Below are 27,416 nucleotides of genomic sequence, written 5' to 3' on the forward strand. Positions count from 1 at the left end.
TTGCTGATATGATGAATCACATTGATTGTTTTACGAGTGTTGAACCAGCCTTGTGTCCCGGGGATAAATCCTACTTGGTCATGGTGAATAATTCTCTTAATGTACTGTTGGATCCTATTGGCTAGTATCTTGTTGAGAATTTTTGCATCCATGTTCATCAGGGATATTGGTCTGTAATTCTCCTTTTTGGTGGGGTCTTTGTCTGGTTTTGGAATTAAGGTGATGCTGGCCTCATAGAACGAATTTGGAAGTACTCCATCTCTTTCTATCTTTCCAAACAGCTTTAGTAGAATAGGTATGGTTTCTTCTTTAAACGCTTGATAGAATTCCCCTGGGAAGCCATCTGGCCCTGGAATTTTGTGTCTTGGGAGGTTTTTGATGACTGCTTCAATTTCCTCCCTGGTTATTGGCCTGTTCAGGTTTTCTATTTCTTAAAAAATGTATTTACTTATTTGAGAGAGAGATAGAAAGCAGAGTGGAGGGGAGAGGGAGAGAGTCTTGACTCTCTCTACGCTGAACTCGCACACAGGACTCAATATTACGACCCTGAGATCATGACTTGAGCCAAAACCAAGTCAGAAACTTACCTGACTGCACCACTCAGATGCTCCCCAATATATCCTAATTGTTATCTTAAAGGCTTTGAGATTCTGAACAGGATAAAAAAGAAATTAATACTACCTATGAGAGTAGAGCTTTACAGTAAAATCCTGAGCAAACTTCATTTTTCACTCAACTTACAAATTTCAGGGCATTCTTGAAACACTTAGTGTTTACTGAAACTGTGTAAAAGTAGTCCATGATTATACCTAAAATAGAACCAGGTGCTATGCTCAGATAATTATAAAAGTTTTTTTAGGGATCCCTGGGTGGCACAGCGGTTTAGTGCCTGCCTTTGGCCCAGGGCGTGATCCTGGAGACCCGGGATCGAATCCCACATTGGGCTCCCAGTGCATGGAGCCTGCTTCTCTTTCTCTCTGTGTGACTATCATAAATAAATAAAAATTAAAAAAAAATTAAAAGTTTTTTTTAAAAAGATTTTATTTATTCATAAGAGACAGAGACAGACAGACAGAGAGAGAGAGAGGCAGAGACACAGGCAGAGGAAGAAGCAGGCTCCATGCAGGGAGCCTGACATGAGACTTGATCCCGGGTGTCCAGGATCCGGCCCTGGGCTGAAGGTGGCGCTAAACCACGGAGCCACCCGGGCTGCCCAAGGGTTTTTTTTTTCTTTTGAACTTGCACCAAAGTCCTGTGGATGCAAAGTCCATGACATCTAGCATCCCCAGCCCTCACCAACCCAATGCCTATGTGCCGCTTGCCCAAGCCATTAAAGTAACAAAAAAATACCCCACAAGTTCCTGGTTGCTCCTTAGGGAAGAGTTCTAGCCCCACTGAGAACTACTGCCCTAGAGGATTTCTGAGGCCATTAAGCTACCTGATGGCAAAAGAACTGATTAAAGTATCTAAAGGAACCACCTATCAGGGTTTGACTTGACCATATCACTGAACACTACTAAATTAGAACACTAACTAAAAAACTTCCAATTATAATTTAAACTTTTAAATCAAGTCAGTCCCCAGTTTTCAAGTATTTTCAAACTCAGATGAGATTATATCAAGAAAACATGGTCATAGGGGTGCCTGGATGCCAGCCATCTGCCTTCTGCCCAGGTTATGATCCTGGGGTTCGGAGACTGAGCCCCATATCAAGCTCCCTATTCAGCAAAGAAGTTGCTTCTCCCTCTCCCTCTGCTGCTATCCCTCCTTGCATTCGTGCTGTCAAATAAACAAATAAAATCTTAAAAAGAATGAAAGAAAGAAAACAGTGTCATAGAAAAGTAAGCCTTGTCTAACCACAATAATATCTAAACAAAGACCCTAAAGGGCAATACCTGGTCCTAAATGCTCCTAGCTCTGGGAGTCTTTTTGAGTTTGAGCAAGATACAATCCCTAATTGCATCTTGGACCTGTAAGTGTTCAAAGTATAGGAGGATGAGAAGGGGATGCAGCTTGTAAATTTCCATGGCAATACTGTGGGAAGATTCTAGTTGCCCAAGGACATGACAGGAAAGGGACAGTCCTGGCCTATGTCCCTATATCAGAGTGAGAGGACCCTGATGGCAGGATTGGAATTCCAGAAGTAATGAAGCGTCCTTAAATTAAACATGGTCTACACTTAGGTATGCCAACTCAACACTTCAAATGAAAACCCTGTTACCTGCCTGAAATTAGCTCTTCTCCACATATGGCAGCACCATTCACTCAGTGACCAAAACCAGAAACACAGGACTCATCCTCAACTCCTCAAACATCCCCACAAACCTCCCAATGTCCAACTGCAGAGTCCTTTCTTTTCTTCCTTTTAAATATCTGAGTCTATTCACTTCTTTATATCCCTGTGGAAAGTACCTACTTCTGGCACCATCACTTCTCCCTTGGATTAATGTAACATCCATCTAACAGCTCTCTTTCTTGATTACTATCTGCAACCCACCCCCTTTCCATGTGGTTTGCAATACACCTCCCTCCCTCCACTCTGTTTCAGATCTAGTTTTCCTGATTACAAAACAGGCATCTGATTAGACAGTGTTTGTTCTTATCCCTGGCAACAGTGACTGGTCCTGGTTGGGCACTGGACCTGAACTAATAAGCTAATTAGATTCTTTTTCTTGAAAATCAGAAATCTGAGTAGAGACAGTCCTCAGCAGGTAGGATAAGCCAACTAATGGTATCATCCTACAGAGAAATTCCATGGATTCTTCTGCTGAGATGCTAGGAGTTACTCTCGTTCTTTATCCTCTCAGAGACCTGGATGTTTGGCCCTTTCTTTAGTCCTCTGAGCCACCCCACTATCTTTCCAATAACTTCCTTTTAGCTCATGTTTGCCAGAGTCAATTCCTATTATTCATAACCAAGGAAACTTAACAATAAAAGCAGTCAGCCTGACACAAGACCCTTCCTGATTCAGATGTCCCTGCTCCCAGTGCCATTGCCAAGGTCTGCTCCCCATTTCACACACTCCAATCCAACCATGGGGACCTACCACACGTCAACATCCTATGTTCTTGTCCCTTCTGCTCTTCCTGCCTAGAATGGCATCTTTGCATAATTATCATCAGTTGGGACTCAACCTAAATGTCACTTCCTCTGGGAAAATTTCACTCAGCCTTTCAGACTGCTCATAGGGCCTGGTACTTAGTACTCCTGAAATAAACCTTAAGACTCCACAATTTGTTGCCTGATTCCTCACTGGCCTAAACCCAAATGAAGTTTATTATAAGTGGTGATTCTTATACACAAGTGTATCCCCCTACCTATGCCAGAGAGCAGACTCCTAGTCTCAAAGAAATGAACACACTAGGAAACTAAAAGTCCACTTAAACAATTCAAGTAAGTATTGAGGAAAATGTAATAGGAGTTGAAAAATAAATGTATTTCAGGACACCTCGGTGCCATCCAAGTCTTGGTTTTGACTCAGGTTGTGATCTTAGGGTTGTGAGATCAAGTCCTATGTCAGACTCCACACTGAGCACAGAGTCTACTTAAGATTCCCCCTCCTTCTGTCCTTCCTGCTTATTTTCTCTCTCTCCCTCTCTAAAATAAATAAATAAATCTTTAAAAATTAATAAATTTCTTTGGAATCAAGAGGGTCCTTCACATTCCATGTTAAATAAATTTTAGTATGAATTCATATTCAAAATAACTATGTATTCACTTTGTGAAAATTCATCAACCTGTGTGCTTAATTAAGATTTGTGTACTCTTAAACTGAGTCACTGGGTTGTTGAGCATCTGCCTTCAGCTCAGGGAGCCTGCTTTTTTCTCTGCCTATGCCTCTACCTCTCTGTGTCTCTCATGAATAAATAAATTAAATTTTAAAAAGTAAGATAGCCATCTTCTTTAAAAAAAAAGATTTGTGTACCCCTTTGTATGTATATTAAACATTAACAAAAAAATTTAAATGCTTTTAGCATAGCTGAAAATCACAGCTTTAGACTAGCTATAAGTTCAATATGCACAGAAACACCATATAGTGGTGGAAGGTGCCCTGACTACAAGTAAAAGTCCCTGGGTTACAGTCTTAACTCTACCACTTACTAGCTGTGACATTTTGGTTCAATCAAAATATCTGATATTCAGCTTTAGCAACTACAAAATGGGATAATAACCATTCTGTCTAAATCTCAGGCTCTACAAAGATAAACATAAAAAGTCAAACAAGCTTTTTTTGTTACAAAATTCTGTATCACTTGAGTTTTAGCTGAACGATAAAAATAATAATTATTAAAATGCTACATTTTGGCATGAAAATGCCTGTAAATTCTCATGAATGCATAGCAAAAAAGGTGATATTGGACAACAAATCCAGGGTGTTAACCTGAAAGTCAAGATTGAATTTATTCTTGGAGAAGACAGAAAGGATACCTCTACATCATCATGTTTCTTGGGAACTGGATTAAAAAATTTACATTTCATGAACTAAAACAAACATTTCTCGTACTTATGACAGCTGAGATGCTTTTGAGACTTCAGCCAAAGCATTAAGCCTTCTGGTTACAGGAACCTCTGTGAATAGGGATGCAGGAAAGCATAGATATTTCATACTCCAAACAGTCAAGGTCTTATCATGCCACCAACTTATACAGTTAACTTTAATATTGCAAAACTATTTCAGAATAAAAGCACCTCTATTTAAAGAGAAGATATAACAAATAGGATGGAGTATATATGGGTTAGAAATACACAAGTTCTTACAAACTCAAGTGCAAAGGATTTGCTCTGTTAAGAACTGCAGATGGAAGATAAACTGAGTCATAATTAGAAATTATTGGTGACTACCTGGCAATTTATTATATACTTCCCCATAGGTGTCGAAACATGTACAAGCTCATAAGTACATTCAAGTCATTTGGTAAGAAGGAAGAACAGTTGGACAAGAGTTTATTTCCCAGAAAAAATAGCTTTTCATTTTTTTTTAACTGCCGCACTGTTACATTCCCAGAGATGCTGATCAGTAGTTTAAAAACACATGAAGCTGGGCAGCCCCGGTGGCTCAGCGGTTTAGCGCCACCTTCAGTCCAGGGTGTGATCCTAGAGACCAGGGATGGAGTCCTACATTGGGCTCCCTGCATGGAGCCTGCTTCTCCCTCTGCCTGTGTCTCTGCCTCTCTCTGTCATGAACAAATAAATAAAATCTTAAAAAAAAAAAAAAAACAAAACACATGAAGCATCATTTTCCTCTTACTTAAAAAATGAAGTATTATAATATGGAGAAACTGTTTTTGTTAAAAATGCAAATGGGTAAAAAACAGTAAAAATTAACTTTTGAGCCAATGCAAGTGTTAACTTATCATTACCCACCTTGTACCACTAAAACAAGGGGGTGAGTGGCAAATAAATACTTGTAAGTCCCTTCATTTTTATTTCAGCAAATATGTACCCAATGACTACCATGTAATGAACTGCTGTAGGCACAGGGCACTAAGGATGAGTATGGCACACCCTCTGGCCCTGAGTAACTTCCTAGACTGTGACATACATACAAAGCACATAAGAGAGGCAGTGTTGGCAAGGAGACTCTAGAAATAGCAGAGGCAGTGTTGGCAAGGAGAGACTTCGGAGAGTAAGCTCTACTGGCTGTCCTCAGAAAGCAAAAGGAGGGAAAGGAAAATGCTCAAGGAAAGGAATCACAAAAAAGCACCACCTGCTAGTAAATGTCAGGCTCTGTGCTAAGCCCCAAGGAACAAGGAGACAGTTTCACTGCCTTTCAAGAGCTTATAGTTTACGGGAGACAAGTAATGGTCACTGATCATATAACAATATACTCAGTGTAGAGACAATTCTAAGAGATCATAATGTATTCTGAGAGGTTCAAACGCATTTTCAAGGAATTTGGACATATGAGTCAAGATCAAACCACAGTGTCAGGAAGTTATGAAGCAATAACAGAAATGAGTGTCCTTATTTGAAGTGGTCAAAAACCTCTGTTAGCCTTTTTCTTCCTACCTAAGGGGAGCACTCTGTCTTTTGAGTACTGATTACTCTCTCTCCAGGATATCTACCATATGCTGCCATATATCAAGAAAAATCTGGGACACATGATAACTAGACTTACTGTGGTGATTATTTTTCAATATATTAATTTTTAAAAAGATTTTATTTATTCATGAGAGACACAGACATAGGCAGAGGGAGGAGCAGGCTCCATGCAGGTAGCCCGATGGGAGACTCGATCCCAGGACTGCGGGATCATGCCCTGAGCCAAAAGGCAGACACTTAACCACTGAGCCACCCAGGCATCCTCATTTTTCAATATATATAATTATGAATTATGTTATGCATAATTATTATGAATTATTATGGTATGCACCTAAAACTAATATAATGTTATGTCAATTATACCTCAATATAAACAAATGAAGGAAGGGAAGGAGGGAGGGAGGGAGGAAGGAAGGAAGGGAAAAAAAGGGAAGGGAAGAGAAGGGAAGGGAGGGGAGGGGAGGGGAGGGGGAGGGAAGGGATCAATGAGCTTATTTTGCCTTTCCGTTCTAGATTATAACCTGAGACCAGGAGCTTTGTTCCTTACCTTAAGATGAATGATAATTGGGACTGACTTGTTATCAAAAATTCTAATCTAACTCCCTCACACGATGAGTAAAACCTGGTATCCAGTAGCTCTTGTTCTTGTACATAAATCCTAAAATCTTATTTTAAAAAACAGAGCTAGGGGTGCCTGGGTGGCACAGTTGATGAGGCATCCAATTCTTGGTTTTGACTCAGGTTCTCTCTCTCTAAAATAAATAAATCTTAAAAGAAAAAACAAAACAGAGCTACAATGATTAGGGGAAATCAGTGATGCATAATGAGCCTCTATTACTGCTGTAATTCTAATATTAACATCAAGACCAGGCCTCTCCCTCATTCCCAAGCCCTCTTACTCATGTTATGTCTCATCTACCACCAACTGTAGAAAAACTTCGAATCCTGGCCTCAGCTGCCTTTGGTTCCTAATGCAGGTGTAGAGCACAAATGCCTATTTGCATTATCTTGCTATTGTTTTCTCCTGCTGGCAACCTCTTTCAAGTTGGTTCTGGCTATAGAATCAAGACTGCTATGTCCCGTGCTATCCAAATATCCACTGACACACACATGCACATGAGACAACAGACTAAATAACCCTGATGACTCAAGACTGACTTCTGGAATAGTCATTACAAATCAAACCATGAAATTCTTTAAAGAAAAAAAAAAAAACAATGCCTAAAGGAAGAGGAGAAAAGGAGAGTTGGAGCTAAAGCTGCAACCTCTGAAAGTCAGTGTTCAGTCCAGTCCAGACCCACTCAGCCCAGCAGCCCTCCTACAACAAAATGTTATCAAACATAAGAATAAAAAGTCAGGGAAGAGACAGTATACAGAACTGCATCCGACCAAAAGGGCCTCCAGAAAATTTCAAGAAGTGTTTTCTGATGAAAAAGAGCAAGCCAAAAACATCTGGATGGCTAACATAGCTTTAAACAAAGAGATACTTGTCAGGGCTTGCTACGTGCGCTCCTTGCGATCCTTAAAGGGCAATAAAACAATTCAATATTTTAAGCTAACTTTGGGAGAGCTCAGGTTTTACCAATCAAGGCCAACCTTGCTGATTTCTGTTTTTCATTGTTTGTAGAATGGTTAGTTCACCAAAAGTATATGACTATGTTCGGAAAAAAAATACTACTACTCCAGGTTTAAAAATCCCATCTCCATTCTAACGACATTGGATGGGAAGTTACAAACAATAAAGCAAACTAATAAGAAAAAAAAATAACAGGAAAAATTATTTTACATGATAGGTAACTCCAAGTGTGTGAGGCTTGTTACCAAGGGAATGTTATATATAAGAGATAATATAAGTTCCAAAAGTAATGAGTATCCCCCACCAAATGTGTAAGTATACTTACTCAAAGTATTAAATTTCAACATAGAAATCAGCAAGACATGGGAGGGGGGAGAGGGGGATAAACAGGCAGAGCACAGAGACTTTTAGGGCAGTGAAAATAATCTAAGACCATAATGATGCATATATATATCATAACATTTGTCCAAACATACAACACTTGAAATCATGAATGACAGCATGCCACTCCTCATCTTCCCCAACCCACTCTAGGGTTGGTAGAGGAGGTGACAGGGCAGAGAAGTCCAAGGTTCAGCAGCTAGCTGAACCAGGGCAGGAGTGCAAGAGGTCCTAGTGCAGGGGCTCCAAAACAGACCAGGCTCAGTCACTCACCGCTGACAAAATCCAAAGGCAGAGACAGGAGTGGTGGTGAAACAAGAAAGGAATTTATTTCAGTGAGGCCAACGCCAGGAAGACAGCTGACTAATGTCTCCAAAGTGCTAAAAATACGTCCAGGTGTATGTCTGGAAAATGTGGGACAAAGGATGGTGGGTATATGCAGATGGAAAGTAAAGGTCACCGCCCACCTGCTGCAGGGTCAGTCGTTAGGGTCTGGCTGGCTCAGGGCAGTCCTTAGTGCCTGAGGGGTAGTTTCAGTTCCTGTCAGGGGTGCTTCACCCACGGGTCTTCTGCCTGAGTTAAGAGAGAAACTGGAAAGAACTTAATAAATTAGGAAGTGGAGACTGAGGTCAAAATGGAGGCGGCTGGAGTCCTCTTTTAGGACCACAGGTAAAGGGTCTGGGGCAGAGCTGTTGGCATGTGCTGAAGGGAAGTCGCGGGCAGGGGAGAGCAACCAGACAAGTAAAGAGTCCCAACAAAGGCTCCTGTCAATGCCAAAGAGAGCTATCTGATAAGCACCAGGTCATTCGTAGTAAGGAAGGACTTACATAATACTTAACTTCAAAGTACTTAGACAAAAGCAATGTCTTCTTTCCAAAGCTTTAATCATCACGTCTCCTTTGAAAATCCTTTCCCTGATTTTGTCTGGCTTTCTATGCCCCCTAGAGAAATTTCATCCACTTAAAAATGGAAACTCAACCCTACAAAACTCATCTATTTTGTACATTTAGGAATAAGATACTCAAAGCCTTGGAAAATATCCAGACCTAATCAAAAGCAAGATTCAAATAGAGAGCAGACTTCCAGTCTAACTCCCTAACAGACATAAATTACACTCCCACAACCAAATGGATTTGCACTTTATTTGAATTCAGGTATCTTTAAACCAGGAGCATAGATAGTGATTAAAAACTGTAAAGCATAACAGAAAAGGCCAAATATGAGTTCAAACCCAGATGAGCCATTTACTAGCTAGGAGAAAGGTCCTTCATATCAGTGAGCATCTCAGAAAACTCCAGGACCTTTACCACTGCCACTAGCTCTGAGTGGTTCTCTCCCCATCAGTCCCTTCAGGTCTCTGCCCAAATGTCATGAAGACTTCTCCAAGTACTCTAACTCAAATGTGCAAGCCCCACTGCCTATCCCCCTGTACCTTTCTCTAGTTTATTTCTTTCTACATCATTTATCACCAACTAATAGGTTTCATTTATTTATGATGTTTCCCCCCAACAAAGATGTGAGCCCCACAAGGTCAGAGAGTTTTATTTGCTCTACTTCCTGTTGACTCCCCCAGAACCTAGGATAAACCTGATCCATAGCAAGAACTCAGAAACATTTAACTGAATATGAACAATATAAACGAGTTAATTCAACCCTCCACTTAGGTTAATATCACCTATACTTCAGGGTTGTTTGTAGAAATTAAAAAAAAAAAATGTTTTGCCCAGACTGAATCATGAAGAAATAGTCTAAACAGACCAGTTACTAGTAAGGAGACTGAATCAATCATCAAAAACCTCCCAACAAACAAAAGTGCAGGACAGATGGCTTCACTGGTGAATTCTACATTTAAAGAAGAATTAAAATCAACACTTCTCAAACTCTTCCAAAAAAATAAAAGAGGAAGGAACACTTCCAAAACATAAGAGGCCAGCATTATACTGTTGCCAAAACCAGACAAGGCTACCACAAGAAAAGAAAACTATGGACAGCATCCCTGATGAGCACAGATGCAAAAATCCTCTATTAAATATTAGCAAACTGAATTAAACAGTACATCAAAAGGACTATACAGCATGATCAAAGGTAGATTTGTTCCAGCAATGCAAGGAGGGACCAACATGTTACCAATACAAAGGATAAAAATCATATGGTTCTCTCAATACAGAAAGAGGATTTGACAAAATTCAACATCCATTCATGAACTGAAAAACTCAACAAAGTGAGTATAGAGGGAGTGTATGTCAACATAATAAAGGCCAAAGATGACAAGCCCACAAACAACCTCATAAAAGAATGCTTTGCAAATGGGCTGGCATATAGTGAGTATTCAACAACTGTTAGTTTTCTTTCTTTTTTTTTTTTTTAAAGATTTTATTTATTTACTCATGAGAAACAGAGACAGAGAGGCAGAGACACAGGCGGAGGGAGAAGCAGGCTCCATGCAGGGAGCCCGACATGGGACTGGATCCTGGGTCTCCAGGATCAGGCCCTGGGCTGAAGGCAGCGCTAAACCGCCGAGCCACCTGGGCTGCCCTCTTTCATTTCTTAAGTCAAACATTCTGCCAATGTAGAACATTCCAAGTGGGAAATTCTAAGAGTGTGCCAGAGAGATCTCTGAACCCACTGAAGCACATGGGGAAAAGTAGGGTTGCCTATCACAGTGCCACTCAGAGTAGCCTATGACCATGAGATTTTGCTATCAATCTGCACTAAAAACAGTGCAGAAATAAACAAGTACTTAGAAATTTAAAATTTGACAGAGAAATTTTATATCTGCTGAATCTTTTTTTTTTTAAAGATTTTATTTTTTTATTCATAGACACAGAGAAAGAGAGGCAGAGACACAGACAGAGGGAGAAGCAGGCTCCATGAAGGGAGCCCGATGTGGGACTCGATCCCGGGTCTCCAGGATCACACCCCAGGCTGCAGGCGGCGCCAAACCGCTGCACCACCAGGGCTGCCCTATATCTGCTGAATCTAAAGAAAAAAATCGAGACTTGTATTCATATGACTTTTTAATTTCATTTTTCTAGTAATCATTTTTATTCCTTTACAGAAGCATCAAACAGCAATGGACTGAATGTTTTTTGTTTGTTTGTTTGTTTGTTTGTTTTTTAAAGAAGAGCCTCAATCCTCACTATAGTTTGGAAAGCACTGGCCAACAATGCTTAATGTGGCTGAGGAAGCTGCAGAGCACCAACAAAGCTAACCTACACTACATGTCCAGAACTGTAATTTCATGCAGGGCTCCAGGCCAAGAGAGGTACAAATAAGCCGGTGGGTGGAGACATAGGCTCAAAGACCAGGAACTGGCTCAGGGATCCAGACCAGTTCTAGAATTTAAAAGAATTCTCAAAGACAGTATTTCTTAGAACTTTTTTCTATACATGTCATTAGTGAAAGAGTCCCAGAGATCCAGAGAGAAGAAGAGACAGACAAAGGGGCATGACACAAGTTGAGGATGACATTTTCTTGATTGTGGTGATGATGTCATTAGTCAAAACTTACAGGGGTGCCTGACTGGCTTAGTTGATGGAGTATGCGACTCTTGATCTCAGGGCTGTGTTAGCACCACTCTGGGTGTAGAGATTACTTAAAAATAAAATATTGACAAAAACCTTACAGTGTAAAATTCAAATATGAATGGCTTATTTTATGACAATTATATCTCAATAAAGGGAAATTCATGGAAGGCAAAGGAGAACAATATGACATAAGGATGTGGGTACAAAGTCAGAGTTAAGATATAAGTCTCATGATAAAAAAAAGCTACAGTTACTCAAATCTTCAAAATAACTTTTCTAGTGGCCCTGTAATAGGCCATCTGTAATGCAATCAGTATTTCGACATTTATTCATTGTTTTATGTATGTGTTTTATTATAGTTTTGCAATTGATGCACTAAATTGACATTTTTCAGTAGAACTTTACCCTTTACCCACCTGTTTTAAAATTTAAGGGTCAGTAGTTCTTAGCCTGCAGGCAGAATGTCAGTCAAATCTGGCTGAACTCCAGAAGAACAGATGATGCAGAAGGAGATATTCTCTCTCAACAAATTTTAAGTCTCTCAATTGCCATTCACATATTGAATAGTTCTCCTAGTAATGTCGTTTAGCCCAAGCCTTTCTATCTATATTTTCTTACCATATAGGATTATGTGGTAAATTCTCAAAAACTAAAAAGAGTCTTCAAAGAAAGAAAAGACTAAATGTTTACAATTCACACTATTTGCATAATATTATGTGAGACTACTGTTCCTCAGTTCCCCCAGAATGCTAGTCCAACCTAAGGTGTTATATTTCTGTAACTGTATCTATCATCCTACCTTAGTCAAATGATGTAGGTAACAATTATATACTTTGTATTGATTTTCAGAGGTATTTACACTGCTTGTAAATAGCTCAAAGAGAAGATCTAGTATAGCTGGACAGCAGAACCAAACATTTCACAATTACTATTTACACTAATATGACCTACAGAATCACTGTTTTGAAAGCTCTTATCATTTCCATACAATGTAATGTGATCAAGGACCCAGACCTATAAACTTTACATAATAGTCTGCTCTCAGTTTCTCCACCCTAAAAAAGACCTTTTTCTCCCTTTAGATAACCTTATAAGGTTATCTAAAATGACTTGTCTTCTTCTATCATTATTTATAAACATTTTATCTTCTGTACTGCATTATAATTCCAACGGAAGGATGCACAACATTAACATCACTCACAATAAATAATATATACAGATACTTAATACTTAATGAAAAAAGGAAAGGAAAGAAGATACAAATAAAGTTTCTATAATAGCCCAGAGATTTTAACAAGAGAATCAGACATTTGCAATGTTTTAGCAACTCTGGAAATGCTACCATTAGTCAAAAAGCTATACATACACATATATTTCCCCTCCCTAGTTAGCTATTCAGTGCTCCTATGGACTGAGTTTTTGGAGAGTCTGTTTTTTAGTCTATTTTTTTAGCTCACTTTAGGTGAAGGGGGAAGAGCTCTGTGCTCTCCGCTTCCCCTCCACCACCAGACCACAGGTCTGGGTACCTTCAGTCCAGCGCTGCTGACCTCCATGCCTCTCCCTTCTGGCTCCTGCATGTTAACTTTCCCTGTTCTTCTCCACTTCCTCTGTGGATGGCCACATGCCCTCGTGAGATGCTGCCCCCACTGTAAATCAGAGTACGAAGAATACAGCCTCTTTGAGTCCTTGGCTCTTTTTCTCCTCCACATCTGTTTGCTTCTGGGAGCTCAGGGCCTCATTAGTTTGCCATTAAAAAGGTTTCCTCCCCCACCACCAACCTGCCAGCAACTTCTGGATTCCAGAGACTTTGGATTTCTGCAAAGCTGGTGTCTCCGGAGCCAAAGAGAATATCTTATTACTGTAATGCCTTGATTTTCTTTTCTCCACATGAATAAATATAAATAATAGTTCAACTCTGTCTAAATCAAGGAAACAAATTCTCCATAATTCTTATAAACATACCATACAAAGATTTACAGATACCTTTCTCCATCTATGTAGCAGTAAACAAGGGGAATAATTAGCATTATTTCTTCCCAAAATAATGGTCTGTCCCTTGTCTTATCACTCTCTTTCCTCTCTCCTTGAAACAACAGTATGGTGGGAAAGAAGTCTCTTCTTCAACAACTGATGCTGGGAAAATCTCATACCCTATGCAAAAGGATGAAACTGGATCCTTATCTTAAACTACACACAGATATTAACTCAAAATGGATTTGGGATCTAAATGTTTAAGATCCCAAACTATAAAACTCCTAGTAGAAAACATAAGGAAAAAGCTGCATGACTTCAGATTGGGCAATGATTTTGTAGATATGACACTCAGCACAAGAAACAAAAGCAAAATAGACAAATGGGGCTACATTAGACCTCAAAAATTTTGTGCACCAAAGGATAAAATCCTTAAAAAAAAAAAAAATCAACCTATGTAATGGGAGAAAATATTTGCAAATCATATATATAAGAAGGGGTTAATATTCAGAATATATAAAAAACTGTAACTCCAAAATGAAAAAATCAACCTGACTAAAAATTTGGGCAAAGAAGTTGAAACAGTTTTCCAAAGATGATATACCAATGACCAACAAGCATTCAAAATGATGCTCAACATCACAAAACATCAGGGAAGTACAAATAATGGAGAAAACCATAAAAAAACAGATTAACAAGTGTTGGTGAGAATATGGAGAAGTTGGAACCTTGTGAATTATTGGTGGGACTGAAAATATGGAACTGCCATAAAAAAAAAGTGTGGCAGTTCCTCAAAAATTAAAAATAGAACTATCGTGATCTAGCAACCCCACTTCTAGGTATATATCCGAGAAAACTGAACACAGGCTCTCAAAGAGATATGTGCACACCCATGTTCAGAGCACTATTTATAGTAGCCAAGAGGTAAAAGCAACCCAAATATCTATTGATGCATAAACAGATAAACAAACTGCGATACATGTATCTATGCAGTGGTGTACTATACAGCTTTAAAAAGAAGGAAAGTCTGTCACATGCTACAACATGGATGAAGTTGGGGGACATTATGCTGGGTGAAATAAACCAGTCACAACAGGACAAATACTGCATTACTTCACTTACATGAAGTATCTAATGTAATGAAATTTGTCATATAGGAAGAATGATGACTACCGGTGGCTGGGGAGAACAGGAAATGGGGAGTACAGAGTTTCTGTTCTGCAAGATGAAAAAGTTCTGGATATCTGCTTCACAACAATGTGAATATACTTAACACTACTTAACTATGCTATGCACTTAAAAATGGTCAAGATGGTAAAATTTGTATGTTTTTTTAATCACAATAAAAACAAAACAAAACAAAAATCAGTACAATATATTTGAAAGAGCCTGGGTGTGAGTCTTACAGACCCAAGTTTGAAAAAAACATGGTCAGCTCTGCCACTTACTATGTGGCTGTGGGAAAGTTACCCATTCAGAGTCCTTTTCCTCAAGTGCATCACCATCATCAAAGCAGCTAATGCAAATTAAAGGCTTACTGGGTCTTGTACTGCCCTGATGATTCCCCAGGAACCCATGCCTCACAGGAAGGAAAGCAGGTGGGACTATAGTCCCCACTTCACTGGTGAGGAAAGTGGAGCAGAGAAGTGGCCTGAATTGCCCAGGCCCCAGCATAAGTGATGGTGCCTGGTAAATCCTAAAACACTTCATTTTATTGCACACAGACATGAGACAGGGCTAGTAATGCAGAAGATAAAACCAACAGCAAGCATTAAGAACAAAAGGGAGCATAACATATAAAAGAAGCCACAAAGATAGGATTAAGAAAAGTAATTTTACCTTTACAATTTACATTTCTTTAAAGATTTTATTTTTTATTTATTCATGATAGACATAGAGAGAAAGAGAGAGGCAGAGACACAGGCAGAGGGAGAAGCAGGCTCCATGCCAGGAGCCCAACGCGGGACTCAATCCCGGGACTCCAGGATGGCACCCTGGGCCAAAGGCAGGCGCGCTAAACCGCTGAGCCACCCAGGAATCCCACCCACAATTTACATTTCTGAGGATTGGTTTAAAAAGGTCATCTATTCTCTCACCCTGTCTTTTAAACAAGTTCATTCTCTTCCTAAGCATTCATTTTAATATTCAGCTGTCTTCCAAGACAGAATTTTAACTCTACATCAAGATGCAGTGTAAATCAATTTACTTCTTACTTTTTTCTCCAGCTAAGACAGGAAGGAGATGGTTAACACCCTCTGTGATAACTAAATGACTCAATTATGTGCCAGTCATATTTTTTTGGAGACCTTTGTTCCTACCAAATTTTAACTGTCCACTTTAGCTATCTTGCCAGGAATCATACCACCTTGGTTAAGCCCTAACATGATGACATCACTGTAGCAACCTTACATGCATCCCACTTCAACCCCCTTTGTGGAATGCAGACAGGGTATTCAGGAGAGGAAAAAAAAAGTTACCCCTTGGCTTTTAACAGTACCCAGTGAGCAAGGCTGAGTTGAAAGAATCAAGTATTTCAAAGGTCAATTTGGTTATGGAGCAATTCTGGGTTTAGACAGAAATGGACAAAGGTCAGAGATCTCATCCAGCATACATCCTTCCTGAAACTACAGGTTTTTCTGAAAGAACTGGGGCAGAGTTCTGGCCCTGTCTGATCTTGTAACCCTGGGCTAGAATGACTGCAGTACAATATGCCTGTTTTAGATAATTGCAATAGACAGGTTCCTTCAGGCTACGGTGTGTTATCCACACCCTTATTTCTTTTATCCTCATTTTTTTGTGTGTGTTATCATCATCCCTTACACCTTTTAGAGAACCTCAATTTCAGCTTCAGCCCTAAATTTAATGACACCATAGCTGTAGCAACCTTATAGACCTTCCACTTTCAACCACTCCTGTGGAACTTAATTGTATGCTCAGTCTCAGCATGTGCTAAGCCCTAAACCAGCAGGTTTATCTGAGAAGAGGCATAGCATAATGGTAAAAGTAAGACTGGGTTTGAATTCCGCCAGCAGACAGCCTTTGAACTTGAACTACAACATTGGCTCTGCCCTGGGTCTCCAGACTGTCATCCTACCCTGCAGATTTCATAATTGTGCAACCCAATTCCTGAAGATCAATCAATCTCTCTCTCTCCATATATGCACACTCACATACCCTACTGGTTCTGCCTCTGTATAATGCAGAATATTTATTATTAATTTACTATGTGATCTTGATCATATTGCTTACCCTCTTCAAATCTGTTTCCCCATCTATAAAATGGCTAATAACAGTACTTACTTCATAGTACTTACTTTCTTATCTTTAATGAAGATAAAATATATACAATATGCTAAACTGGGATTCAAAGAGAACTTGAGGTTTAATCAATTCCAAACGTCATGCTTCCAGCCACTATCCTGCTCCTTATGTTTAATCAAAGGGATTCCACACATCTAAAACCAGCAAATTGACTGTTAAGATTTCTTTCAACTAAAGATTAGAAAGTATAGAACTCTTCTATTGTGGATCTTTCCACTGCCCCTCAAATGATAAGTACTTCAGAGAATAAAACGCAATGGAGCTTCTCCTTTAGGGAGACTGCAACCCAAGAGCTGGGAGATGCTTAGGATATTTCAAGCAGGTGAAAAAGATGAGAAGAAATGGCTGAAGGTGCCTCTACAGTCTGATACTGCATGATTCTTTAGAGTAAACATCCAAACATTTACCCTGTCAGCACATGTCACTCTGGATGTGAGCCACATCCTTTAATTTACATCAATTAAAAACAGTATCAACAGAGTGAGAGATTCTGTTAGAAGGCAAGTGACAAATACCATCACCACAGACAGTAAGATGTATACTTACTTGTGTTTGTAGTCAAAAGACAAATACAGCTGATTTTTTTCATTGAGCTACATTCATTAGGGAAGGCTGGGGATCAACCTCTCTGTTGTCGAACTGGAACTAGAACCATACCAATTGGCCTTGAGCCACAGTGCTGGCAAAACCAGTGGTCATTTAATCAAAGCACACACACACACACACACACACAGACATCATTCTGGTTCTACTAAAAGTATATTTCAAACAGAAACATTGGTTAAAACGTTTTGTTTTGTTTTGTTTTTACTAATTCAACAAATACTAACAGGTACTCATAGATGTTGCAGATGTATCAATGAACAAAACTGAAAAATCTTCACCTCGGTGGTCTTCAATAGTATCTCCATGGAGGACAACAAAATTAAAATCCATCCATCCAACCAAGGGGTGTATGTGTGTGTTTTAGAGAAACGTGTCGGGCGAAAAGTAAGGGAGGGAGATCGGGAGTGTCAGGGAAAGAAGAGTTGCAATTTTTGGTAGGGTAGCTGCGGAAGGCCTTACTAAGGAAGCCACATTTGAGTAAAGACCCACAGAAGGTGAGGGAGTGGGCCTGTGACAGAGCATTTTGGACAGAGGAAAGGTGATGAAAGTTTCAGGAATGGAAACCTGGCTGGCGAGCTTGAGAAACAACAAAGCAGGTGTGGTCGAAGGGGAATGAATGAGGGGAAGACCAGTAGGTGGTAAGGCCAGAAGGCAACAGGAGGCCAGATACTGTAGGCTGTGGCTTTTTCTCCGGGTATAATGGAGATCCACTGGAGACCTCTGAACAAGAGTGACAGAATCTGACTTAGATTGTGACAAGATCACTTTGGTTTCTGTTTTAAGAACAGCCTGGAGGGGTGGTGAGGAGGGGAAGAAGGAGGAAATAAGAATAGTTAGGAAGCTAACGCAATAATCCAAATGAGAAAGTGACAGTGAACTCATTATTACTCATTTATTCACTCAGCAAATGTTCATGAGACACACCACTCAGTGCCAGGCTTTCTGCTGGCCCCAGGAATAGAGTTGAACAACTCCACTCAGGAAGGGCTCTAGAGAGCCAGTCTCTTCCACCTTTCCCTCTAGGCAGGACATGAAAAGGTCAAAAGACTTCAAACTGTATACTCCATGGTGGTAAGGGTTGGGGTGGACCTCTATTTGCTTATTGCTAAATCTCCAGCACCTAGAACAGTTCCTGCTATAAGTATCTGAAGAATAAATGACTATCAAATAATGGCTTTCAAGGCTGATTTGGTGCCAAACTACTTTATAAATGGTTGCCTATTTGTTTAAATGTTAATTAACTAATATAAACACAGACACACACTGCTCACAAGTATGTGTTGAAGGAGACTCTTCAGATTCCACAGCAACCATATCACAGAATATGTTCAATTTCACACAGGGTTTCACCTGAGGGTAGGGAGTAGAATATTACGAGTCACAAAGAACATCTTCTAAATATGAACAATATGATCTCCACTAAGAGATGAGAGTTTTATCATGCCCTTTCATAATTCTGAAGTGGCATCTAGTGTAATACAAAACTAATGGTGTGCTGCAAAATAAAATAGTTTCTTAAGTTATTAAGATAGTAGATTATAAGACCATAGTTAGAAAGCTATACTTTCAAACTCCTGAAGGAACATAAGTAATTCTAAATCACAATTAAAATCAACTCATATTTACAGAGTAAGAAATAAATCAAAAGAAACCTTTTCATCATATGTAATGTGAGTTACTTGAGGTGAAGTTAGAAGTTACTTTCAAATGTTTTACTTTACTTTAAAAGTTGTTTTCAGGAACGCCTGGGTGGCTCAGTGGTTGAGCCTCTGCCTCTGGCTCAGGGCATGATCCCGGGGTCCTGGGATCAAGTCCCACATCGGGCTCCCTGCATAGAGCCTGCTTCTCCCTCTGCCTATGTCTCTGCCTCTCTCTCTGTGTCCCTCATGAATAAATAAATAAAATCTTAAAAAAAAAATAAAAATAAAAAATAAAAGTTGCTTTCAAATGTTTTAACATGGTGGAGGCCATTTCAGAATAGCATTTCTAACAGCCACGAAGTCAAGGATTATTACAAGTATTTACTTCCACAGCTTTCGAACATGGATTTTACGTGCAAGCTAAACTAAAGTCAACCTGGAAGGGCATATAAATTATTCCATATGGAATAGCTTCTGGGAAGAGGTGAAGCTTCCTGATCAATCAATCCCAAAAATCATCATTTCCCCCAATGGGAATGGAGTGCTGCATCAGTCACTTTGGCAGTATTATCTTCCTAACTTTAAACGTGTTCTTAAAAGTTCTCTCATAGTGGATGTAAAATGATACCTGTATCCAATACATTCTGCAGATGAAGCCTGTCTGACTAAGTCATGTTAAAAAAGGATGAAACTGCCAGGTCAGAAATGGCACTTTCAGTATTATAAAAATACAAACATGCACTGGTGAGCTGATAGAACCCATTTTACAATTTCTAGGAAAGAAAGGGTAATCAATTTTAAATCTATGATTATCTTCTAGTATATTTCAGAGATACTGCAACAAGAGTTCCACAGTGACTTTCTTCCTAATTCTTTCTGTACCTATAATATTTAGGCATCTAATAATCCAATGTTATTTCTGTTTGATAGAAAGTGTTTTTAGAACAGCAAGATCTTCTATTTTATACTCATATTTCCTTCATTATATATTCAGCCTTTCGTTTTTCACAGGTCATAAAGATGTTAGTGTGTTTACTGATAGAAGTAAATCAATTCATTCTCATCACATACACGAAGGAAGGTACTTGGACCTCAACAATCTCATGAATTATTTTACACTTAAATCTTTGACACATTAACTTAGAGAAACTATCAATTTTCTAATTTGATTAAGGAGGAGAATATACACAAATCTGATAGTGTGTATATTCCAAGTGTTATAAAAGGGTGAGTTCATGAGTCCCATGTTAAACTACTAAATTCTCTAAATTAATGAAAAAACTACAGTCCCAAGAGAAAAAACATAGATCCAACTTATAGTCTATTTCTAAACATATGATAACTATTCATTTTTTAAGAGTCAACTTTTCAGCAATTTAGTGATTCCCCAAAATGTTAAACATAGAACTATCATATGATTTTCAGGTATATACTCAAAAGAATTAAATGCAGGGACTCAAACAGATACCTGTACACCAATGTTCATAGCAGCATTACTCACAATAACCAATACAAGCCCAGGTCAATGGAAATAACCATAAATAGGTAAAACAGATAAGCAAAATACAGTGTATATATACATATATATGTATGTGTATATACACACACACACACACACACACACACAAACACATATATAAACACAATGGAATATCATTCAGCTATAAAAGAAATATAATTCAGACACACACAACATGGATGAACCTTGAGGACCTTATGCTAAGTGAAATAAACCAGACACAAAAAGACAAATTCTGTGTAATTCTACTTATATAAGGTATCTAGACTAGTTAAACAGATAGAGACAGAAGTTCCTGAGCGCTGGGGGCAGGAAAGAATGGAGAGATCTTGTTTAATGAGGACAGAGTTTCTATTTGGGATGACAGAAAGGTTCTAGTTATAGTGGTGATGGTTGTACATAGTGGGGTTTTTTTTAAATTAAAGATTTTATTCATTTATTCATGAGAGCCACAGAGAGAGGCAGAGATATAGGCAGAGAGAGAAGCAGGCTCCGTGTGGGGAGCCTGATGCAGGACTCGATCCCAGGACCCCGGGATCATGCCCTGAGCCAAAGGCAGATGCTCCCATGAGGAGAGGCTTAGGGAAATAAATGATAGCTTGAGAAGGAAGAATTTATGTATAATTGGGATTCCAGAAGAGACTGAGAGAGAGAGAGAGAGAGAGAGAGAGAGAGAGAAAGAGGACCACAAAGTATATTTGAACATATCATAGCTAAGAAATTCCCAAATCTGGGTTAGGAAACAGGAATTCAGATCCAAGAGATAGAGAGGACCCCCCAAAAAAATCAATAATAACCATTCAACACCTCAACATTTAATAGTGAAACTTGCTAATTTCAAAGATAAAGAAAAAATTCTTAAAGCAGCACAAGACAAGAGATTCTTAACTTATATGGGGAGAGGAACGCCTGGGTGGCTCAGCGGCTAAGCTTCTGCCTTTGGCTCAGGGCATGATCCTAGAGTCCCAGGATCAAGTCCCACATCGGGCTCCCTGCATGGAGCCTGCTTCTCCCTCTACCTATTTCTCTGCCTCTGCATGTGTGTGTCTCTCATGAATAAATTTTTTAAAAATCTTAAAAAAAAAAAAACTTTATATGGGGAGAAATATCTGATTAACAGCATACCTCTCCACAGAGACCTGGCAGGCCAGAAAGGGCTGGCAGGATATATTCAGGGTACTAAATGAGAAGAACATGCAGCCAAGAATACTTTATTCAGCAAGGCTCTCATTCAGAATAGAAGGAGAGATAAAGAGCTTCCAGAATAGGCAGAAACTGAAAGACTATGTGACCACCAAACAGGCTCTGCAAGAAATATTAAGGGGGACCCTATAATACAAAGAGGGAGCCCAAAGAAACAGTCCACAAAAACAGGGACTGAATAGGTAATACAGTGACACTAAATTCCTATACTCAATAGTTACTCTAAATGTAAATGGGCTAAATGATCCCATCAAAAGACGCAGGGTATCGGACTGGATAAAAAAGCAAGACCCATCTATTTGCTGTCTACAAGAGACTCATTTTAGACCTAAGGACACCTCCAGCCTGAAAATGAAGGGGTGGAGAACCATTTACCATTCAAATGGTCCTCAAAAGAAAGCTGGGGTAGCAATCTTCATAACAGATAAATTAGAGTTTATACCAAAGACTGTAGTAAGAGATAAAGAGGGACACTATATCATACTTAAAGGGTCTATCCAACAAGAAGACCTAACAATCATGAATATTTATGCCCCTAATGTGGGGGCAGCCAGGTAAATTAATCAATTAATAACCAAAGTAAAGAGATATTTAGATAATAATACACTAATAGTAGGAGACTTCAAAGGCAGATCCTCAACCACTGAGTCACTCGGCGTCTCTAGTTGTATACATAGTTAATGTGAACTTAACACCACTGAATTATACACTTAAAATGATAAATTTTATGTTATATATGTTTCACAATAAATAAGAAAATGAATTAGAAATGAGAAGTAAGCTGAGAAAAAAAGAGTCCAGTTTTCAAAGTAGCTCTACCTCCACCATTTCATGATTAGTTTCATTTTACAAATGAGAAAACTGAGATCCAAACCACCAAAATAGGGGCAAAACATGGGTCAACACTCCAGCCAGTGGGCTCCACAGTGTAGTGGGCTCATATTCTAGAAGGCTCCAGAGTCTTGTGGGCTCTACAGTCTAACACACATCACTTCTAAGTGCAAGTGTGCCCTTTTTCAGGACAGTCGTCCCATTCTTCTTTCTTCTGGCTTTCCTTTCCCTACACCAACCTTCAATCTGAGCAATTAAGTGATCACCACGTGGTCAATGCATTATTCAAAATACTAAGAGAAAAATCTAAAACCAGCAGAAAAAGTAGATATTTTGCAGGAGAATCAGCATATACAATACTCTGGGCATCTAGCATCCATTTCTGTGTATGAACATATTATGATGCTTTCAGGTGCTAGTAATAAAAAATATCTAAAAATAAACCATGAGAAAAATTTGTTATCACACATAATTGAGAGGCTGGAGGCAAGAAGAGATGCAAGCATACAAAAGATCAATAGCTCAATGCCAGAGTCAGAAACCCAGGTTCTTTCTCTCTGCTGTAACAACTTTAGTATCAGATTCATCTCAAGACTAATCCCCTCACGAAACAAAATGACTACCAGTGGAAATAAGGCTCCATTTCCATTATCTGAAGACTGATGACTATGATGATGATGAGCAGGCTTCCTTATTTTTTCTCTCCTGGTGAATGGGAGAGAAAATGCTTACCCAAAACAAAGAATCAGCTTTTCCTCAGGACTGAGTCAAACCATCACATGACTATCCCTGGACCATCAACAGTCACTGAGGGAAAACCATGCTCTGACCAGCTGAGACAAAGGACAGATTTGCATGGCTGTCTACAGGTGAGGGGGAAATAACTGGGGAAATAAACCCTGCATTTTGTTACCAAGAAAACCAAGTGAAATGCATGCTGTTATAATGCCACTATACCAGAACATCTTAAAGTTAAATATGCACACAAAGCCTCTTAAGGATCACACTAAAATGCAGATACAGATTCAGTAGGTCAAGGGAGGGGGTTGAGCCCCAAATTCTGCATTTCCAACAGCTTGCAAATAATACTGATGCTGCTGGTCCCTCTGTATACTTAGGAGCTACTCAATACAAGTTCCTGTATTTTTTCTTTTCTTTTTTTTAAAGATTTTATTTATTTATGGGGGGGGGGGGGGGGGGCAGAGACACAGACAGAGGGAGAAACAGGTTCCATGCAGGGAGCTGATGTGAGACTTGATCCCAGGACTCCAGGATCATGTCCTGGGCCGAAGGCAGGCACCAAACCGCTGAGCCACCCAGGGATCAATAAAAAATATTTATTTATCCCACCAGGGATCAATAAAAAATATTCATTTATTCATTTGAGGGGGGAAAGGGGGCAGAGGGAGAGAATCTTTAAGTAGACTCCCCACTGAGTGTGGAGCCCAATGTAGGGCTTGATCTCACCAACCCAAGATCAAGACCAGAGTCGAAACCAGAAGTTGGGCACTCAACTGAGCCCCCTAGGCATCCTTAGTTTCTGTATTTCTTTCCTCCTCTCGTCAGCAAAGTACCTGCAGTCTCCTGAAGTTATCATGCCATGTATTTGGGCAGGCTGGTTGCCAACTAGGCCCTGGATTTTACGATCCAGCATGCTCTTCTCAGCTGCAATGGCAGCAGGTGTTGAGTACTGTGGGTGACAAATCATCCTGATGCATCCAGAAGCTAAGAAGCTTTTTACACAAAACACTTGGCAAAATAATCAATGGTGATGAATAAACAATGTACTCTAGCTCTAATGGCAAGCCATTATGATTTTATCACCCCATCTGCATCATAGTTTCTATAATAAAGGAAGATACATTTCTTCAGAGAAAGGCTGTCCTTCCAGTAGCACTAATCAAAAGACTCCATACTTAAAACTGAAGGGAGGGGTGACAAGTCCTTGAGAATAGAGTATAGATGCCAGAGGCATGCCTTGGTCTGACCCCTTCCAAAGAAGTAAAGAGTAGTTAAGTGGCAAGTGAATACACGGGACATGAGCAGCAACATGTCTTAGGTGTTTCATGGGATCTCCATAACCAGCTAACCCACAACGAGCTGTCATTCCCCATCCCTTCTTTCATCGCTAGATAGGTGAAACCCGGTAAAACATCCAGCAGTTTCCTTGGTTTCAGAACAAAGAGGTCTAAATTTTTGTTCCCCACTAATGAATGAATTCCCAAGAAGCAGTTTAATGCTATAGGAAATGCATGGATTTGAAATTCCAGGATCCAGGTCCTAATTTTAGCTCTGCCACTTAACTAACCAGCTATATGACCCGACAAGTATTTTCTGAGTCTCAGTTTGCTCATCTGAAAAAAGAGGATGATGCTGACCAAGCCTATGTCCAAAAGTTGTGGGGGATTAAATAAAATGGCACAGGAGAAAAGTTCTTTGCAAATCATGAAATGCTGTACAAATGTCTGTCACTATTGTTCAAAGCTCCCTTACAAAGAGCCATCTCAGGTTTGTCCAATGCCAGAGACCTCCATAACTCTGAAGAATTCTCTACATTCAGAGTGAAAATGATCTGGTCCCTGACTCCTCCATATACAACAAATGTCTGCCGGCATCCACAGTGGCAGTCCTGGGCCTGATGCCAGGTCCCCAGAGATTCAGGGACGGCTAGGGTGGGTTTGCCCTAGCCTGCAATTTGGAATTTCCTGTTCCTTAGTGGTTTATGACACTGATGATGATAGTTTACAAAATGAGGGGTTCTTTCTGAGCAAAGAGAATACCACAAAATTGTAACCTTCACACAAACCGTCATCATTTCTAACGAAAGAAGACTGGTTAGTTTTCTAAAGCCTCTTCCAGTTCTGCCACTTTGGGGTTCTGTGATCCTGAACCTTGCCTCCAAGAAAGCTTAGCCCAGATTCCATCACTATCAAAGCCTCTATTATCATGAATCCCACTTAATCTGCCAAATATCAGCCACTGTCCTCAACTGGCCCTCTACACTTATAAAATAACACTGGCCATTTGTTCAATCATGGAACAATGGTTTTTAAAAGAACTAAAAGTTAGAAGCCCTCTTTTAAATGGCAGCGAGCCCCAAAGGGGTACTCATTCTCTCTCTCAGAAGGAATTTACTTGCATTGAGCCAGACTGAATCCGGGCAGGGGAACAGGAATCACATCAACCACATCAATCCACATTAACCCAGCACCTCCCAGAATCAGCAGCTTGGAAATATTTTTTATTGTGAGGATCTGTTTCTTAAGATATTATGTATTATATGAACTAGAGCATCCATACTACTCCCTTTCATTCTTTCAGACTTATAAAGTGTTCTCCACCTCACCTACCTTCTCACAGTCCTATTATATCTTTAATTAGTACCAGACTGTAGGGCAGCCCGGGTGGCTCAGCGGTTTAGCACCGCCTTCAGCCCAGGGTGTGATCCTGGAGACCGGGGATCGAGTCCCCTGTCGGACTCCCTGCATGGAGCCTGATTCTCTCTCTGCCTGTGTCTCTGCCTCTTTCTCTCTGTCTCAATGAATGAATGAATGAATGAATGAATAAATAAATAAATAAATCTTAAAAAAAAAAAGAAAAGCAAGATGCAGGAAAACATATTTAAAAAAAATAATAATTAGTACCAGACTGTAGAAATTTTCTGTCTGGTCAGTGTCTGTCTTAAAAAACTACAAACAAAATTCTTTGAAGAGAATTCATCTTAGCTGACTTTGCATACCTGATTGGGCACTGGATACTAGGATTAATGAGATATGAATTACCTTTGCTTTGTTGCTGTTTTTAAAAGATTTATTCATTTGAGAGAGACAGAGTGAGCACACACACAAACTAGGGGCACAGGGAGAGAGAATGAATCTCAAGCAGATTCTGGGTTGAGCACAGAGCCCAACACGGGGCTCGATCTCACAACACTGAGATCAGTACCTGAGTCAAAACCAAGAGTCAGATGTTTAGAATCACCTGAATCACCTTTGTTTTTAAAAGGAATGAACTACAAATTGGTGGCACCCTCATGATGGCATATGCTGTTGTCCCCTGATCATTCCCCTTTTTATCATACCAACACCTGTGTTCTCCTTTGGTGAGACTGAGTAAGGAATCCCTGACTTCCAATGGCCAAGGGTGGGCACATACCCAGATCAGGCCAGGCAGACTTTCTAGTCCAGATATGGGAATCTTGAGCCAAATGGTATAAGCATGAAAACCAGCTGGAAAGACTCATCCCAAGAAAGATAATCTGAAGAGACTGTGACTAATACCCCTGTTCTTTCCAAAACCTGAATAATCAGTTTTCCTTTAATCTATTTCACAGCTTTTTAATAACTCTCTTTCTTGACTTCAGTTAGCAGCCAGAATTACTTTCTGTTGTTTGCAAGCAAGAGAACCCAATAGATAGAATGATTAAAGAGAATGCTTAAAAAAGAGAGAGAGAGAGAGAGAGAGAGAGAGAGAGAGAATGATGAACCCCTCACTTCCTACACAGCACAATATGTAAGTCAGCTTGTAAAACTACAACAGAGATCTTCCAACGAAAAATGCCATCTTCCAGTATTTCACTTAAATGACTAATGCAAGGGGAAAGATTCCATCCATCATATGTACTCTAGGTCCTTTTGAAAACATGGAATAACTCCTTTAATATTTTATGGCCAAAACAGGTGGCACTTCAGACAACAAAGGAATTGGTACTTTCAAACAATGTGCAAATTGTATTTTATTATGGCAAATTTTATTTTGGCAAAATAGAAAGTGTCTATAATGTTGCATCGCACACTGCA

General features: G+C 39.6%; 1 protein-coding gene across 2 annotated transcripts in view; it reads right to left on the minus strand.

Annotated features, from left to right (window-relative positions):
* The window catches only part of LIMS1 (LIM zinc finger domain containing 1), a 146,630-nt gene that overhangs the window by 99,080 nt on the left and 20,134 nt on the right, over positions 1–27,416 (minus strand). Inside the window, exon 1 of one of the 2 annotated variants that reach the window (XM_038550858.1) lies at positions 13,053–13,224. The exons of the other annotated variant lie outside the window; for it this stretch is intronic. The gene's annotated coding sequence lies outside the window, so the exon portion shown is untranslated. Of the gene's footprint in view, positions 1–13,052; positions 13,225–27,416 lie in introns of those variants that run through there. 2 annotated transcript variants of the gene reach the window in all.

This window comes from Canis lupus, chromosome 10 (assembly GCF_011100685.1).
Source record: "Canis lupus familiaris isolate Mischka breed German Shepherd chromosome 10, alternate assembly UU_Cfam_GSD_1.0, whole genome shotgun sequence".
NCBI lineage: Eukaryota > Metazoa > Chordata > Mammalia > Carnivora > Canidae > Canis > Canis lupus.